Here is a 20,616-nt window from a genome sequence, read left to right as displayed (position 1 = left end):
TACGTTATGGCCTATTTATCAGGATGAAGAAAATGAGGTTTAGAGAGATTAAGCACCCCTTCTAAGGTCACACATCTATTAAGCAAATGAGTACAATCCAAGGCTTTTTTTAATTTTCCAAAAAAAAAGTGTCATTAACTATTATAATTATTTTAAACCATTGTTATCAACAAATCAATTGAAATGGTCAAAGCGTTACCCCTTTTTAATTCTCAACTTCCCATGATATAATCCTTGTTTAGTTTTTTATTAGTTAATACTATTTTTTTTTAACTTTTCCTTTTGAAATAATTTTGTACATTCAGAGAGGTTTCAAAATATGGATAGGGTCATGATTACCAGGCTTCAATACTGTAAAGTTATAATTATTCCCTTTGCAGTTAATGAATATATTGCAGATGATAATTTGAGACTATGCAAATATTCTGGCTATACAAATATCTGGATCAAACAGTGTAAAAATTCATTGTGAAATCTATAAAAGAAAATACAGTAAATAGCTTCTAAAATGTAATGAATTTTAAATGCAATTACTTAGCTTAATTTTAACACTACAGATGTTTTATTTTAAATTGGTATACTTCTAAAAAATGTATTTGAAATATATGATATGTCAAGTATATTCATTTAAAGGTAAGTTTGCTGTAAGTTCTTCATTAAATGTGAAGAGTTCATTTTGGCTTAAAATTAAAAGATTTTTCTCTAATCTGGCATACCTGCGTACTACAACTGCCAGGTAACAAGGAAATTGAATGAATGCCTTGGTAACTCTGTAAATTATTTTGAGGCTCATGGGAGCATGAAATTTAGTCATGACTTGTCCTTCTTTCCCTCATATTACAAGGAGGAAAACTCATCAAGAATGCGTGACTTTCTTTTACAAATATTTCATCTGCTTGGGATTCAAAGAAGCTGCTGATTGTTTTCATGTGGGACGGTTGATTATCTGAATTCTGTTTGATAGCATTTGATATTCCCATGGACAGAGATTAAATCACACTGAGTATGGAGCCAGACGGTACTTTGGTTGTAAAAACCTATATGTATTGGATCCGTTGCTTGTTTTAAATATTCTTTCTCCAGATGAATATTGTTTTGCACTTTGCTTTAGATCTTTACAGACTACATTGGAAATAAGATGTCAGTGTTTCTCTTGCTTCAAATTTTCTTTTTTTTTTTGTGATACTGGAATTTTATTCAATTGTAAAACATTTGTTGAAAAAAGAAATGAATGGGCAACATGTAACAGTTGAAAAGTAGTCAGGATTTGTCTAAATTTGTATTCCACCACAAGAATTTAACTGTCTGAGATTTAGAAAGTTACCACATTTTCATGATATGTAAAATATATGAATGACATGACATCTGTTACAGAGTTGACAGGAGGATTAAATGTGTTGCTATGATTTCCAGGACCTTCATTGTTCCACCACCATGTTCTAAAAACACAGTATTTAGAACCAATCACGACACTGGAAACATGAGTGGCCAATGAAAATAATTATTATACACTGGCTTTAATCAATAATAACTTATATTAAAGAATGTAACATTTCAACAGTTGTCTACCATTGTTGTGTTGTTCATCCAAGAGTAAATTAAAATTCAAATATGAGTGAAATGCATGCTTCAGATGTTGAAGTCATGTATTTTACTTTCTAACAACAGGTCATTTCTTAGGAATACAGTCATACGGATTGCCATAGGAAACAATTTTTATGTTCTAAATTTAATTTCCCCATTGCTGTCAAGTCAATTCCCACTCATAGTGACCTTATAGGTTAGAGTATAACTGCCCCATAGGGTTCCGAAGGAGTGATTGGTAGATTCGGACTGCTGACCTTTATGGATAGCAGCTGTAGCTCTTAACTGCTGTGCCGTCATACTTTGGACATGTCATCAGGAGGGACCAGTCCCTGCAGAAGGACCCTATGCTTGGTAAAGTGGAGGGCCAGTAAAAAACAGGGAAACCCTCAACAAGATGGATTGACACAGTGGCTGCAACAATGGGCTCAAGCAGTGTTTTGTCCTGTAGTACACAGGGTCATTATGAATCGGAACCAACTTTATGGCACCTAACAACAACAAACACAACAAATTTAATTAGGTAAATTTGCAAACATATCAAAGTGTACAAACTGCTGTTGTTTTACTGCGATTTGTTTACTACAGAGTTTTTCATGGACATGTAAGCCTAATTAGACATTGTCTTAGGCCAGGTTCTCTGGAGAAGCAAAACCAGTAAAATGTGTAAATGTATATGTAGACAGGGATTTATATCAAGGAAATGGCTCACATGGTTGTAGAGGCTGAAATATCCCAAGTCCTTGGATCAGGATAGAGGCGTCTGATTCCCGTAGCTGCAGGGGCTGGTGAAGCCAAGATTGGCAGCCCAGAAAGCAGGGCTCTTGCTCAGAGGCTGTGAAGACAGATGAATCCCAAGATCAGCAGGCAAGACCACAGGTAAGCTGTTAGCTCAAGCCCCAAGAACCAGGGGTCAGATGAACACGAGCTGGCTACAGGATCGAGAGTGAGCAAAAGCAGCTGAGCCTTGCTAGAATGTCCTCCTATAATGGACACAGGCCATACCCCCAAGAAAACTCCCCTTCAAGTGATTGGCTACTCACAGTAGATTCCATCATGAGGGTGATCGCATATCAAATCTCAACATGCAAATGATCACAACATTATACGTCTGCCAAAACACTGAGAATCATCTTGGCCCGGCCAAGATGAACCACAATCTTAACAATCAGAGACATATATCTGTTAACAAAATAAAATGGTAAATATAGAGTGTTATTAACTCAATAGATAGTACATATTTATACGACATTTTCAAATGCTGTGAATTAATATAAAATGGGATAAAATGAGAAAAAAATGAACTTGTGGAAACCAAAATTAAAAACATGATACCATTTACAAGTAATGCAAGGAGAAACAAGCAGAAGCTATAGCAGAAATTCCACCAATTGCTTAATGTGAGATGTTGAAATTTATAACTATAACTGTGAATTTGTATATTTCCCTCTCAGCTTTGTTAGTTTTTGCTTCATGTTTTTTGAGACTCTGTTGTTTGATGCATTCACCTTGAGGATGTTTCACCTCCCTGGTGAATTGATCATTTTATCCTTATGCAATGTCTTTCTTTGTCTCTAGTGATTTTCTTTGCTCTTGAGTTTAGCTCATCTGGTATCATTACTCCTTATTATTATTATTTTTTTTTGTCTAATGTGTTCATGATATCTCTTTTTCCATCCTTTTATTTTCAGTTTACCCATGGTATCGTGTTTGATGTGAATTTCTTGTAGACAGCATATTGTTGTATCATGTTTTTTATTCACTGTCTTTTTTTTTTAATTTTTATTGTGCTTTAAGTGAAAGTTTACAAATCAAGTCAGTCTCTCATATGAAAATTTGTATACACCTTGCTATATTCTCCTAATTGCTCTCCCCTTAATGAGGCAGCCGGCTCCTTCCCTCCACTCTCTCTTTTCATGTCCATTCTGCCAGCTTCTGACCCTCTCTGCCCTCTCATCTCCACACTGTCTTTTAATTGATATATTTAATATGGTGTAGAATCACTTTACAGGCAGTCTCTGGGTCAGGAACAAGATCCATTCATGAGTGTTTCTTTAAGGATTTGCATGTAAGTCCAAATGGGTATACAGGTTCTTATTTAGCCTTCCTCTAGTGCAAGAAAAAGCTTGAAGCCTTTTCAATGATTTTAAAAGCCGTTCATGGAGCAAGTGAAGGTGATTGTGATGAAGAATTTGTTGCGAGTAGGGGTTGGTTCAATCATTTGAAAGTGAGGGCAAATATACATAACATTAAGGCCAAGATGTAACCCAGGGACTTACTGTACCAAAAAAAATTAATTTTGCCTTTTGGTCCTTATTCCAAAGCCCCATTCAGTAGTTGACCTTTACTAGGATTCTTGGGCAGGCTCCACCCTACAGTTGACCTTTACACAGATGGGTTGGGAGGCTCCTACTCAGTTAGTTGACCTTTACATGGATTGGCTTGAGGAGGCCCCCAGCCCTGTGACTGATAAAAAACCCTAGAACACCAGGGCTTAGATGGGGATTTGTGATGACAGAGCAAGGACAGAAGCATGTCCTTTAGACACTGAACTGAGTAAACTTCCTGGATTAACTAGACCTGTGACAGTGACAGAGGTAGTGGCTGTGTTGGTGTCAGAAGAAGCGGACACAATGAACAGACTCAAATGCTGGCAATAGACTGTAAAGACCGAACCCTGGCTGAGAGCTAAGAGGATTGATCAAGAGCCAAGCCTGTTAAGTAACATCATTGAGTTTCCTGATGAGTGATAATGAATATTAGTTTTCAGGAATGGTAGGTGGGTCCCTTTTGAAACATAACTGAATCTCCTTTTATACATTGAGGGTCTACGCTGGGACTTCTCTCAAACCTTGCCTTTTGAATGTTTTTGTTTCTGATTATATCCTTCTCTGTTATTAAAGTTGTTTTTGTAGTTACGGTGCTTATATGATTCTCTGTGACTCTTCCAATAAATTATCAAACCCAATAGAGAAAGAGTGCTGTGGGGTGAATGATTGGTGTCAGAAATAGTGGCAAGTTGGGGAATGGTTGTATATTGGACTTCTGCTTCATAGGAACCATCTTGATGCTGATTCTTATACTCAAAGATGTCCTTCAAGTTGGCATTGAGGAAAGTTTTCTGATATTCACACTTATCTTTAAGGTAATTTTGGAGGTATTGAGCTGAAATTATACATTTTACTTATTTATTTAGTTTGTTTTCTCTGTTCCTTGTTTCTCTTTTACTTTTTACTTACCTTGTTGTGGGCTATTTAAACATTGTTTAGTATTTCCTATTTATATTGTTCTTTAGCATACACTTTTCTATAATTATTTTAGTGGGCACTGAAGATATATATATAATTTCTATATATATGTGTGTATATATACACAAAGTCAAAATTTACTGGTGTTGACATTTCACTACTTTGAATCTTGTATCTGTTTAGGTCTCTTTATCCTCCCCATTTAAAAATATATTCTTTACTTAAATATTTATTTACTTGGCATGCAATAAACACCACATCAGATGGTATTATGTTTCTCACAACTATCAAATCTGATTTAAAAAACTTATTAAAAGTAGAATAGACTATTTTACCTCTATTTTTACTCATTCTATTCCTCTTCTTTCTTTTCTGAAGTTTCAAATTTTTTATACTAGCATTTTATTTTTCTTTACAAAACTTACTTTAACTATTCGTTAAGGAAGCTTTATAGCAACAAATCACGTTAGAGAAAATTTTTCCTTTATTTGTGAAGGATAATTTTGCAGAGTATACAAGTTGTGGTTGACAATTCTTTCATTTTTTTTTTTAAGTGATTGAAAATGAAGTGGTACTTTGTGTGGCCTCCATGGTTTTAGATACAAAATTCATTGTTTTTGAAACTCAGGTTTTCCCAGATAAGTAATGATCATTTTTCTCAGGTGGGTTTCAAGATTTTTTAATTTTCTTTAGATGACAAATTTCCTCAGGAGTTTGATAATAATGTGTCTTGTTACAGATTTCTCTGATTTTGTTCTTTGTAGGCTCACTCAGCTTCTTAAATATGTAGCTTTATGTTGTCTGTCAAATTTGAGAACATTTAAAACATTTTTCTTCAAATAATTTTTTAGTTTGCTCTCCTTTCTTTCTGAAATAAATATATTAGCTCTTTTGTTATATTCCACAGATCTTTGAGATTCTGTTCTTTTTTGGTCTATTATGGAAACCCTAGTGGCGTAGTGGTTAAGTGCTATGGCTGCTAACCAAAGGGTCAGCAGTTTAATCTGCCAGGTGCTCCTTGGAAACTCTATGGGGCAATTCCACTCTGTCCTATAGGTCGCTATGTGTCAGAATCGACTCGACAGCACTGGGTATGGTTTCTTTAAATTGCGTTGCTATATCCTCAAGTTCACTGACTATACCATCTGCTACCTCCTTGTACTATTCAGCTCATCCAATGATATTTTTATTTCAGTTATTGTACTTTTCAGTTTTATAATTTCTATTTTTATACCTTCTATATCTCTGCTGGAAACCCTGGTGGCGCAGTGGTTAAGTGCTAAGGCTGCTAACCAGAGGGCCAGCAGTTCAAATCCACCAGGTGCTCCTTGGAAACTCTATAGGACAGTTCTACTCTGTCTTACAGGATCGCTATGAGTCGGAATCGACTCGACGGCACTGGTGGGTATATTTCTGCTGAGATTTCCCAATTTTTATTTGTTTCAAAATTACTCATAACTGTTTTTTGATCTATTTTTATGATAGCTGCTTTAGAATGTTGATAAAAATTTCCAAAATCTGAACCATCTCAGAGTTGGGAAATGGTGGCTGTCTTTTCCCATACATGTTATAATTTTCCTAGTTTTGGGTATTATCAGTTATTTTAAATTTCATCACAGACATTTTGGATATTATGTAATTTTATCACAGAATTTGGATTCTTTGAATTTTTTTCTTTTTTATTGATCAGGTAACTGGGTCCTGGGCCAGCTTCACAGATTGCTGCATCTCCCTAGTCTAGAAGTAGGACCTGTCAAGTGCTCTGAGCCTTTCTCCCAGCCTTGGAGAGGGAACAAATTAACAAACAGGAAAAAACAATACACCAGCTCTCCTAAGCCTGGAACTCAGTGAAGGCACAGCTCCTATGCCTAGGTGCAGGCATAAGGGGTACATGAAATTTGAATGCCTTTTACCCTTGCACAGACCAACTTCAGCAGCATAGGCCCTCATTAACACAGCACAACAGTGTATATTCATGAGGCCTAACTTCTACTGTATCAGCTATATGGTGAAGAGGCAGGTTTGTGATGTTTGACATCATTCTGCCTATTAAGCAGAGTCCTCACCTACCCACATCAGGGGCCTGAGGACTGGCGATTCCACCCATCCCACCTAGCCACTGTGACAGGGGTCCAGAATATGTGGTGTCTCCCAGTCCTTAGAGCCAACAGCATTGAGTGTCCATAGGGTGGGTACAAAACCCACCCTCCTATGTGCTCTAGGGAACAGGGACATGGTTTCCTCCCACACACTCAGGGGCAGCTGTTGGGCTCCTACCTTGCTGAGTGTATGACCCTCTGCTGCAGCCATATGCTTGTGCCTACATCAATCACACCTGCTCATCTAGGACTCTAGGTAAGAGCTTGCACCACACACTTGGTGACCAACTACCTGGACACTCGAATTCAAGTCATATAAGAAAAGTAAATGGCCTCCTGGGCTCACATACCTAGCAATTAATCTAACCACCTGGTGACAGGACGTTAGAGCTTCAAAGGCACAATAATCAAACTATCTTATGCAAGTAGCCTGTTTGGGTGTATCAAAAAAAGAACAAAACAAGAAGCTGGACACAGTAAGCAAACATAAAATAAATATAATAACTTATTGATGGTTTGGAGACAACAGTTGATATCAAATCACATAAACAGTCAGACCATGATGGCTTCAGCAAGCTCCCCCCCCAAAAATAAAGAAATCTTCCAGAGGAAGAGCGCTTCCTGGAATTACTGGAGGTATAATACAAAAGATTAATATGCAGAATTTTTCAAGAGATCAGGCCAAACACAGAACAAGCCAAGGAACACACATACAAAGCTATAGAGGAACTTAAGAAGATTATAGAAGATCATAATGACAAATTTGACAAGCTGCAAGAATCCATAGAGAGACAGAAACAGAAATCCAGAAGATTAACAATAAAATTTCAGAATTAGACTACTCAATAGGAAGTCATAGGAGCAGAATTGAGGAAATGAAAGTCAGAATAAGTGAAATTGAAGATAAAGCACTTGATACCAACTTATTTGAGGAAAAATCAGATAATACAATTAAAAACATGAAGAAACCATAAGAATTATGTGTGAACCTATTAAGAGGAATAACCTACAAGTGATTGAGTACCAGAACAGGAAGCCGTAAAAGAAAATACAGAAAGAATTCTTGAAGATTTGTTGGCAGAAAATTTCCCTGACATCATGAAAGATGAGAAGATACCTATTCAAGATGCTTCCTGAACCCCACTCAAGGTAGACCCCAAAAGAAAGTCACCAAAATGTATCACAATCAAACCAAAGATAAAGAGAAAATTTTAAGAGTGGCTAGAGATAAACACAAAATAATCTACAAAGGAGAGTCAATAAGACTAAGCTGGGACTACTCAGCAGAAACCATGACATATATAAATCTTGAAGAAAAAAAAAATTGCCAGCCAAGAATTATATATCCAGCAAAACTGCCTCTCAAATATGATGGTGAAATTAGGGCATTTCCAGACAGACAGAAGTTTAGGGAATTTGCAAAAATCAAACCAAAATTACAAGAAATACTGAAGGGAGTCCTCTGTTAAAAACTCAATAACATCAGATAACAACACAAGACCAGAACACAGGACAGAACAACCAGATGTAATCCCAGATAGGGAAGTCACAAAAATAAATCAAAGCTAAGAGTTTGAAAATAGGGAAACAGAAAGGTCAATATGTAAGAGATGACAATGTTAAAAGAATAAAAGAGGACTAAAAAATGTAGCCATAGATCTTTCATATGGAGAGTAAGTCAAGACAATATAAAGAAATAAAATATTGGTTTAAACTTAGAAAAATAAGGTACCCACAAAGGAAACTAAAAATCCTACACATGAAAATAAAAAAACAAGAAAGACATAAAGACTTAGCAAATACAAAAGCAACAACAATGAAAAAGAGGAAAAGACAATATATAAAGAAAAATGACTCTGTGCAGAAAATTAAGTGGAAAAAAGAAAATGTCAAGAACACACAAAAAAGACACCAAAATGACAGAAATAAACTCATACCTATCAATAATTACACTGAATTCAAATGGACTAAATGCACCAATAAAGAGACAGAGAGTGGCAGAATGGATTAAAGAAAACATGACCTGTCTATATGTTACATACAAGAGGCACTCCTTAGACTTAAAGATACAAACAAACTAAAACTCAAAGGATGGAAAAAACATATCAAGCAAACAACAATCAAAAAAAAAAAGTAGGAGTGGCAATATTAATTTCTGACAAAATAGACTTTAAAGTAAAATCCACCACAAAGGACAAGGAAGGACACTATTTAATGATTAAAGGGTCAATATACCAGGAGGATATAACCATAATAAATATTTACACGCCTAATGACAGGGCTCCAAAATACATAAAACAAACTCTAACAGCATTGAAAAGAGAAATAGACAGCTCTGCAATAATAGTAGACTTCAATGCACCACTTTTGATGAAGGACAGAACATCCAGAAAGAAGCTTGATAAAGACACAGAAGGTCTAAATGCCACCATCAACCAACCTGACCTCGTAGACATACACAGAACACTCCACCCAACAGTACCCAAATATACTTTCTTTTCCAGTGCACATGGAACTTTCTCCAGGATAGACCACATATTAGGCCACAAAGCAAGCCTTAACAGAATCGAAAACATTGAGATATTACAAAGCAATTTTTCTGACCACAAAGGCATAAAAGTAGAAATCAATAACAGAAAAAGAAAGAAAAAAAAAATATGGAAACTGAACAACACTTTGCTCAAAAACTACTCTGTTATAGAAAAAATCAAGGACTGAAGAAAGAAATTCACAGAATCAAAGAAGAATGAAAACACACCCTAACAGAACTTTTGGGACACAGCAAAAGCAGTGCTCAGAGGTCAATTTATAGCAATACATCCAAAAAGAAGAAAGGGCCAAAATCAAAACATTAACCCTACAACTTGAACAAAAGAAGCCCTTGCACACCAGAAGAAAGCAAATAATAAACATTACAGCAGAACTAAATGAAATAGAAAACAGAAAAACAATTGAAAAAGTTACCAAGACCAAAAGCTGGCTCTTTGAAAAGGTCAACAAAATCGATAAACCATTGGCCTAAATGACAAAAGAAAAACAAGAGAGGAAGCAAATCACCTGAAATAAGACATGAGATGGGCGATATTCCGACAGACCCAACTGAAACTAATCATAACAGAATACTATGAAAAATTGTACTCTAACATATTTGAAAACATAGAGGAAATGGACAAATTTCGAGAAACATACTACCTACCTAAACTAACACAAACAGAGGTAGAACAAATAAATAAACCTATAACAAAAGAAGAGATTGAAAAAGTAATTAAAGAACTCCCAACAGAAAAAAACCCTGGCCCTGAAGGCTTAACTGGAGAATTCTACCAAACTTTCAGAGAAGAGTTAACACCACTACTACTAAAGGTATTTCAGAGCATAGAAAAGGATGGGATACCCCTGAACTCATTCTATGAAGACAGCATAATACTTATACACCACAAAAAAAAAAAAGAAAGAAAATCACAGACCAATATCCCTCATGAACATAGCCCCAAAAATTCCCCCCAAAATTCTAGCCCATAGAATTCTGCAACATATCAAAACAATAATTCAGCATAACCAAGCAAGATTCATACCAGGTATACAAGTTGGTTCAACTTTAGAAAAATAATTAATGTAATCCATCACATAAATAAAACAAAAGACAAGAACCACATGATCTTATCAACTGATGCAGAAAAGGCATTTGACAAAGTCCAACACCTATTCATGATAAAAACTCTCAGGAAAATAAGGATAGAAGAGAAACTCAACATAGTAAAGGATATTTATACAAACCCAACATCCAACATCATCCTAAATGGAGAGAATCTGATAGCATTCCCCTTGAGAATGGGAACCAGACAAGGAAGCCCTTTAGCACCACTCTTATTCAACATTGTGCTGGAAGTCCTAGCCGGAGCAATCAGGCTAGAAAAAGAAATAAAGGGCATCCAAATTGGTAAGAAAGAAGTGAAAAGTATCTCTATTCACAAATGATATATCTTATACACAGAAAAACCCAAAGCATCCACAAGAAAACACCCAGAATAGATTTCAGCAAATTATCAGGATACAAGATAAACGTACAAAGATCAGTTGGATTCCTCTACACCAACAAAGAGAACTTCGAAGATGAAATCACCAAATCAATATCATTTGCAATAGCCCCCAATAAGAAAAAATACTTAGGAATAAATCTAACCGGAGACGTAAAAAACCTATCTATACAAAGAAAACTACAAGACACTATTGCAAGAAACCAAAATAGACCTACATATGTGGAAAAACATACCTTGCTCATGAATAGGAAGATTCAATATTGTGAAAAAGTCAATTCTACCCAAAGGAATCTACAGATATAATGAAATCCCAATCCAAATTCCAATGGCATTTTAAAAAATTCTGCTTTAAGTGAAAGTTTACAAATCAAGTTAGTCTCTCATACAAAAACTTATATACATCTTGCTATGTACTCCTAATTGGTCTCCCCCTAATGAGACAGCACACTCCTCATCTCCACCCTGTATTCTCTGTGTCCATTCAGCCAGCTCCTGTTACCTTCTGCCTTCTCATCCAGCCTCCAGACAGGAGCTGCACACATAGTCTCATGCATCTACTTGAGCCAAGAAGCTCACTCCTCACCAGTATAGTTTTCTGTCTTATAGTCCAGTCCAATCCCTGTCTGAAGAGTTGGCTTTGGGAATGGTGCTGGTCTTGGGCTAACAGAATTTTCAGGGACCATGACCTCTGGGGTCCTTCTAGTCTTAGACCGTTAAGTCTGGTCTTTTTACAAGAATTCGAGGCCTGCATCCCACTGTTCTCCTGCTCCATCAGGGATTCTCTGTTGTGTTCCCTGTCAGGGTAGTCATCAGTAGTAGCCAGGTACCATGTAGTTTTCTGGTCTCAGGCCGATGTACTCTGGTTTATGTGGTCCTTTCTGTCTCTTGGGCTCATAATTACCTAGTGTCTTCGGTGTTCTTCATTCTCCTTTGCTCTAGGTGGGTTGCGCCCAACTGATGCATCTTAGATGGCCGCTTGCTAGTGTTTAAGATCTCAGACATCCAATGGCATTTTTTTTTAATTAACTTTTATTGAGCTTCAAGTGAACGTTTACAAATCAAGTCAGTCTGTCACATATAAGTTTATATACATCTTACTCCATACTCCCACTTGCTCTCCCCCTACTGAGTCAGCCCTTCCAGTCTCTCCTTTCGTGACAATTTTGCCAGCTTCCAACTCTCTCTATCCTCCCATCCCCCCTCCAGACAGGAGATGCCAACACAGTCTCAAGTGTCCACCTGATATAATTAGCTCACTCTTCATCAGCATCTCTCTCCTACCCACTGTCCAGTCCCTTTCATGTCTGATGAGTTGTCTTCGGGGATGGTTCCTGTCCTGGGGCAACAGAAGGTTTGGGGCCCATGACGGCCGGGATTTCTCTAGTCTCAGTCAGACCATTAAGTCTGGTCTTTTTATGAGAATTTGGGGTGTGCATCCCACTGATCTCCTGCTCCCTCAGGGGTTCTCTATTGTGCTCCCTGTAAGGGCAGTCATCGATTGTGGCCGGGCACCAACTAGTTCTTCCGGTCTCAGGATGATGTAGATCTCTGGTTCATGTGGCCCTTTCTGTCTCTTGGGCTCTTAGATGTCTTGTGACCTTGGTGTTCTTCATTCTCCTTTGCTCCAGGTGGGTTGAGACCAACTGATGCATCTTAGATGGCCACTTGTTAGCATTTAAGACCCCAGACGCCACATTTCAAAGTGGGATGCAGAATGTTTTCATAATAGAATTATTTTGCCAATTGACTTAGAAGTCCCCGCAAACCATGGTTCCCAAACCCCCACTCTTGCTCCGCTGACCTTTGAAGCATTCATTTTATCCCGGAAACTTCTTTGCTTTTGGTCCAGTCCAATTGAGCTAACCTTCCATGTATTGAATGTTGTCCTTCCCTTCACCTAAAGCAGTTCTTATCTACTGATTAATCAATAAAAAACCCTCTCCCTCCCTCCTTCCCTCTCCCCCTCGTAACCACAAAAGCATGTGTTCTTCTCAGTTTATACTATTTCTCAAGATCTTATAATAGTGGTCTTATACAATATTTGTCCTTTTGCCTCTGACTGATTTCGCTCAGCATAATGCCTTCCAGGTTCCTCCATGTTATGAAATGTTTCACAGATTCGTCACTGTTCTTTATCAATGCGTAGTATTCCATTGCGTGAATATACCACAATTTATTTACCCATTCATCCATTGATGGACACCTTGGTTGCTTCCAGCTTTTTGCTATTGTAAACAGAGCTGCAATAAACATGGGTGTGCACGTAGCTGTTTGTGTGAAGGCTCTTGTTTCTCTAGGGTATATTCTGAGGAGTGGGATTTCTGGGTTGTATGGTAGTTCTAACTGTTTAAGATAACGCCAGATAGACTTCCAAAGTGGTTGTACCATTTTACATTCCCACCAGCAGTGTATAAGAGTTCCAATCTCTCCACAGCCTCTCCAACATTTATTATTTTGTGTTTTTTGGATTAATGCCAGCCTTGTTGGAGTGAGATGGAATCTCATCGTAGTTTTAATTTGCATTTCTCTAATGACTAATGATTGGGAGCATTTTCTCATGTATCTGTTAGCTGCCTGAATATCTTCTTTAGTGAAATGTGTGTTCATATCCTTTGCCCACTTGTTGATTGGGTTGTTTGTCTTTTTGTGGTTGAGTTTTGACAGAATCATGTAGATTTTAGAGATCAGGCGCTGGTCGGAGATGTCATAGCTGAAAATTCTTTCCCAGTCTGTAGGTGATCTTTTTACTCTTTTGGTGAAGTCTTTAGATGAGCATAGGTGTTTGATTTTTAGGAGCTCCCAGTTATCTGGTTTCTCTTCCTCATTTTTGGTAATGTTTTGTATTCTGTTTATGCCTTGTATTAGGGCTCCTAAGGTTGTCCCTATTTTTTCTTCCATGATCTTTATAGTTTTTAGTCTTTATGTTTAGGTCTTTGATCCACTTGGAGTTAGTTTTTGTGCATGGTGTGAGGTATGGGTCCTGTTTCATTTTTTTGCAAATGAATATCCAGTTATGCCAGCACCATTTGTTAAAAAGACTATCTTTTCCCCAATTAACTGACACTGGGCCTTTGTCAAATATCAGCTACTCATAGGTGGATGGATTTATATCTGGGTTCTCAATTCTGTTCCACTGGTCTATGTGCCTGTTGTTGTACCAGTACCAGGCTGTTTTGACTACTGTGGCTGTATAATAGGTTCTGAAATCAGGTAGAGAGTGAGGCCTCCCACTTTCTTCTTCTTTTTCAGTAATGCTTTACTTATTCTGGGCTTCTTTCCCTTCCATATGAAGTTGGTGATTTGTTTCTCTATCACCTTAAAAAAATGACATCGGAATTTGGATCGGAAGTGCGTTATATGTATAGATGGCTTTTGGTAGAATAGACATTTTTACTATGTTAAGTCTTCCTATCCATGAGCAAGGTATGTTTTTCCACTTAAGTAGGTCCTTTTTAATTTTTTGTAGTAGAGCTTTGTAGTTTTCTTTGTGTAGGTCTTTTACATCCTTGGTAAGATTTATTCCTAAGTATTTTATCTTCTTGGGGGCTACTGTGAATGGTATTGATTTAGTGATTTCCTCTTCGATGTTCTTTTTGTTGATGTAGAGGAATCCAAGTGATTTATGTACGTTTATCTTATAACCTGAGACTCTGCCAAACTCTTCTATTAGTTTCAGTAGTTTTCTGGAGGATTCCTTAGGGTTTTCTGTGTATAAGATCATGTCATCTGCACATAGAGACAATTTTACTTCCTCCTTGCCAATCCGGATGCCCTTTATTTCTTTGTCTAGCCTAATTGCCCTGGCTAGAACTTCTAGCACAATGTTGAACAAGAGTGGTGATAAAGGGCATCCTTTGTCTGGTTCCCGTTCTCAAGGGAAATGCTTTCATTCTCTCCATTTAGAGTGATGTTGGCTGTTGGCTTTGCATAGATGCCCTTTATTATGTTGAGGAATTTTCCTTCAATTCCTATTTTGCTGAGAGTTTTTATCATAAATGGGTGTTGGACTTTGCCAACTGCCTTTTCTGCATCAATTGATAAGATCATGTGGTTTTTGTCTTTTGTTTTGTTTATGTGGTGGATTACATTAATGGTTTTTCTAATATTAAACCAGCCTTGCATACCCGGTATAAATCCCACTTGATCGTGGTGAATTATTTTTTGATATGTCGCTGAATTCTATTGAGGATTTTTGCATCTATGTTCATAAGGGATATAGGTCTGTAATTTTCTTTTTTTGTGATGTCTTTACCTGGTTTTGGTATCAGGGAGATGGTGGCTTCATAGAATGAGTTGGGTAGTATTCTGTCATTTTCTATGCTTTGAAATACTTTTAGTAGTAGTGGTGTTAACTCTTCTCTGAAAGTTTGGTAGAACTCTGCAGTGAAGCCGTCCGGGCCAGGGCTTTTTTTTGTTGGGAGTTTTTCGATTACCTTTTCAATCTCTTTTTTTGTTATAGGTCTATTTAGTTGTTCTATTTCTGAATGTGTTAGTTTAGGTAGGTAGTGTTTTTCCAGGAATTCATCCATTTCGTCTAGGTTTGCAAATTTGTTAGAGTACAATTTTTCGTAATAATCTGATATGATTCTTTTAATTTCAGTTGGGTCTGTTGTGATGTTGCCCTTCTCATTTCCTTTTCGGGTAATTTGTTTCCTTTCCTGTATTTCTTTAGTCAGTCTAGCCAATGGTTTATCAATTTTGTTAATTTTTTCAAAGAACCAGGTTTTGGCCTTGTTAATTCTTTCAATTGTTTTTCTGTTCTCTAATTCATTTAGTTCAGCTCTAATTTTTATTATTTGTTTTCTTCTGGTGCCTGATGGATTCTTTTGTTGCTCACTTTCTATTTATCCAAGTTGTAGGGACAGTTCTCTGCTTTTGGCTCTTTCTTCTTTTTGTATGTGTGCATTTATTGATAGAAATTGGCCTCTGAGCACTGCTTTTGCTGTGTCCCAGAGGTTTTGATAGGAAGTATTTTCATTCTCGTTGCATTCTATGAATTTCCTTATTCCCTCCTTAATGTCTTCTATAACCCAGTCTTTTTTCATGAGGGTATTGTTCGGTTTCCAAGTATTCGATTTCTTTTCCCTAGTTTTTCTGTTATTGATTTCTAGTTTTATTGCCTTGTGGTCTGAGAAGATGCTTTGTAATATTTCGATGTTTTGGATTCTGCAAAGGTTTGCTTCATGACCTAATATGTGGTCTATTCTAGAGAATGTTCCAAGTGCGCTAGAAAAAAAAGGATACTTTGCAGCAGTTGGGTGGAGAGTTCTGTATAAGTCAATGAGGTCAGGTTGGTTGATTGTTGTAAGTAGGTCTTCCGTGTCTCTATTGACCTTCTTACTGAATGTCCTGTCCTTCTCCAAAAGTGGTGTGTTGAAGTCTCCTACTATAATTGTGGAGGTGTCTATCTCACTTTTCAGTTCTGTTAAAATTTGATTTATGTATCTTGCAGCCCTGTCATTGGGTGCATAAATATTTAATATGGTTATGTCTTCCTGATCAATTGTCCCTTTTATCATTATGTACTGTCCTTCTTTATCCTTTGTGGTGGATTTAAGTCTAAAGTCTATTTTGTCAGAAATTAACATTGCTACTCCTCTTCTTTTTTGCTTATTGTTTGCTTGGTATATTTTTTTCCATCCTTTGAGTTTTAGTTTGTTTGTGTCTCTAAGTCTAAGGTGTGTCTCTTGTAGGCAGCATATAGACGGATCGTGTTTCTTTATCCAGTCCGTGACTCTCTGTCTCTTTATTGGTGCATTTAGTCCATTTACATTTAGCGTAATTATAGATAAATAAGTGTTTAGTGTTGTCATTTTGATGCCTTTTTATGTGTGTTGTTGACAATTTCTCCACATACTTTTTTGTGCTGAGATGTTTTTCTTAGTAAATTGTGAGATCCTCGTTTTCGTAGTGTTTGACTTTATTTTTGTTGAGTTGTTACGTTTTTCTTGGCTTTTATCTTGAGTTATGGAGTTGTTATACCTCTTTGTGGTTACCTTAATATTTACCCCTATTTTTCTAAGTAAAAACCTAACTTGTATTGTTCTATATCGCCTTGTATCCCTCTCCATATTGCAGTTCTATGCCACCTGTATTTGGTCCCTCTTTTTGATTATTGTGATCGTTTACATATTGACTTCAATGATTCCCTGTTATGAGCATTTTTTTTTAATTAGTCTTAATTTGTTTTTGTGATTTCCCTGTTTGAGTTGATATCAGGATGTTCTGTTTTGTGACCTCGTGTTGTGCTGGTATCTGATATTATTGGTTTTCTGACCAAACAATATCCTTTAGTATTTCTTGTAGCTTTGGTTTGGTTTTTGCAAATTCCCTAAACTTGTGTTTATCTGTAAATATCTTAATTTCGCCTTCATATTTCAGAGAGAGTTTTGCTGGATATATGATCCTTGGCTGGCAGTTTTTCTCCTTCAGTGCTCTGTATATGTCATCCCATTCCCTTCTTGCCTGCATGGTTTCTGCTGAGTAGTCTGAACTTATTCTTATTGATTCTCCCTTGAAGGAGACCTTTCTTTTCTCCCTGGCTGCTTTTAAAATTTTCTCTTTATCTTTGGTGTTGGCAAGTTTGATGATAATATGTCTTGGTGTTTTTGTTTTTGGATCAGTCTTCAATGGGGTTCAATGAGCATCTTGGATAGATATCCTTTCGTCTTTCATGATGTCAGGGAAGTTTTCTGTCAGCAGATCTTCAACTATTTTCTCTGTGTTTTCTGTCCTCCCTCCCTGTTCTGGGACGCCAATCATACGCAAGTTATCCTTCTTGATAGAGTCCCACATGATTCTTAGGGTTTCTTCATTTTTTTAAATTCTTTTATCTGATTTTTTTTCAGCTATGTTGATGTTAATTCCCTGGTCCTCCAGATGTCCCAGTCTGCATTCTAATTGCTCGAGTCTGCTCCTCTGACTTCCTATTGCATTGTCTAATTCTGTAATTTTATTGTTAATCTTTTGGATTTCTACATGCTGTCTCTCTATGGATTCTTGCAATTTATTAATTTTTCCACTATGTTCCTGAATAATCTTTTTGAGTTCTTCAACTGTTTTATCAGTGTGTTCCTTGGCTTTTTCTGCAGTTTGCCTTATTTCGTTTCTGATGTCTTGAAGGATTCTGTAAATTAGTTTTTTATATTCTGTATCTGATAATTCCAGGATTGTATCTGCATTTGGGAAAGATTTTGATTCTTTTGTTTGGGGGGTTGTAGAAGCTGTCATGGTCTGCTTCTTTATGTGGTTTGATATCGACTGCTGTCTCCGAGCCATCACTAAGATATAAAAAAAAAAAAGATATAGTAGTGGTTTATTCTATAATTGCTCACTGAGTCTTATCTTGTTTTGTTTTCTTTCAATATACGTGGATGGGCTACTAGATTGTGCTGTCTTGTTTGTTGTAGCCCTTGACGTACTTCTGACCTATTACCAGCTGGTTTGGGCTGTTGCCAGATATATATGCCTGAGTCTATTCACTATTCTTGAGTAGAATCTGATTTTGGGTCATCAAGTGTGTGATGCACCCTAACACCTATCCACCTCGAGAAGTAGTGGTGATAGTTGTGTGCACCAGATTCTATCAGCAGCTGGGGTTCACCCTCCAGGAGGGGCAGGATGCTGACAGGGTTCACCCAAGTGTCAGTGAGGTGGGTGTGTCTCTATTCCTATAGCACCTTGGTGGGAGGGCACTGCAGCTGTACCTTAGGCCCCAATGCAAGTACCTCTACTGATTGGTAGGTGTCACCTTCCTTAGACCCCTAAGGCAAGAGGCTAGGTGGTTTGGGGGGATCTTCAGCCCTCAGTTCCCTTTTGTGGGTCAGTTAGGGCTCTGTTGAATAAGCAGAGATATCAGACCTGGGAAACTTGTTTTTCCAGAAAATCCGCTAAAAAAAAATGCAGTCAGATCCCTATCAGAACTGCCTTTGGATTATAACCTCCACCTTGTTCCCTGTAAGGATGAAAGTCTGCAATTTGGAACATATATGCTTGGCTGTAGCTGGTTCTGTGTTTTTAGTCCAATTAGGGATGGATTTTTGGTCCCTGGGTTTTTTGTGGTTGCTTCTCTCAGGTCGGAAGAATGGGTTAGGAAAAGACCAAAAAAAAAAGGGGGAAAGCAAAGCCGCCACGGAGCCGGAGACTTTCTCCCTCTGACTCAGGAAATTCCAATGTTAATGAAGCCGCCTGAGAAGGGTGGGGGAGGGTTCAGAGAAATAGGAGAGTAGCATTTCGGAATATAGCCAAAGTTGCTTGTCTTGCTTGGAATGACTATTTTATCTGAGATTCCCGAGGGACGTGTCACCTATGTGTGCTGGCTGTGTGGAGATTGCCCCTGGGGTCTGGCCTGCTGAAGCCGCGGTCAGATCCTCTGCTGCCAGTCCAAAGCCCAGCGGCAAGTTTCCCCTGCTGGGACGCTGCACTCCCGGCTCCAAAATCAGTCGCTGCCTCCCGGGGACTTCTCGTCCGGCCAGCCCCGTCGCCGTGCTGCCCCCGCAAACCGGATAGGCCCCCTCCCGGGGTTAGTTCAGGGGAGTAGAGCTGCTCCCCGTGCTTGCTCTGTGACAGCGCCCGGTCAAAAGCCCGGCGCCAAGGTTCCCCTGGCTGGAACGCTGCACTCCTGGCTCCAAAACCAGTCACTGCCTCCCAGGAACTTCTCCCACCAGCCGCATCACCACGCCACCTGCGCGTACTGGCTGGGCCCCCTCCCAGGTTCAGTTCAGGGGGGTAGGGCTGTGCCCCTTGTTTGCGCCATCACAAGATTTTTGAGTTCAGCTCCCCTGGGCCCAGAAGCCCGGCGCCAAGGTTACCTGACTGGGACGCTGGCTCTAGGCTCCGAAAACAGTCACTGCTTCTCCGTATTTGTTCGTTTTCCGTCTCTAAATCTGTGTTTGTTGTTCAGGGTTCGTAGATTGTTATGTATGTGATTGATTCACTTGTTTTTCTGAGTCTTTGTTGCAAGAGGGATCCGAGGTAGCATCTACCTAGTCCGCCATCTTGGCCCCGCCTGTCCCAATGTCATTTTTTAATGAGATAAACAAATCACCAACTTCACATGGAAAGAGAAGAGGCCTCTGATAAATAAAGCATTACTGAAGAAGAACAACAATGTAGTAGGTCTCACACTACCCGATTTTAGAGCTTATTATAGTGCCATGGTAGTCAAAACAGCCTAGTACTGGCACAACAGATGCATAGATCAATGCAACAGAATTGAGAATCCAGACATAAATTCATCCACCTACGAGCACGTGTTACTTGACAACTGCCCAAAGTCTGTTAATTGGGGAAAAAACAGTCTCTTTAACATGTGGTGCTGGCATAACTGGATATGCACCTGCAAAAAAAAAAAAAAAATGAAACAAGACCCATACCTCACACAGTGCATAAAAACTAACTCAAAGTGGATCAAAAACCTAAATATAAAATCTAAAATGCTAAAGTTCATGGAAGAAAAATAGGGACAACTCTAGGAGCCATAATACATGGCATAAACAGAGTACAAAATATTATTAACAATGCACAAACACCAGAAGAGAAACTAGATAGCTGGGACTTCTAAAAATCAAACACTTATGCTCATCCAAAGACTTCACCAAAAGAGTAAAAAGGCAACCTACAGACTGAGAAAAAATTTTGGCTATG

Source organism: Loxodonta africana, chromosome 20 (genome assembly GCF_030014295.1).
Source record: "Loxodonta africana isolate mLoxAfr1 chromosome 20, mLoxAfr1.hap2, whole genome shotgun sequence".
NCBI lineage: Eukaryota > Metazoa > Chordata > Mammalia > Proboscidea > Elephantidae > Loxodonta > Loxodonta africana.
Note: the sequence above shows the minus strand (reverse complement) of the source record.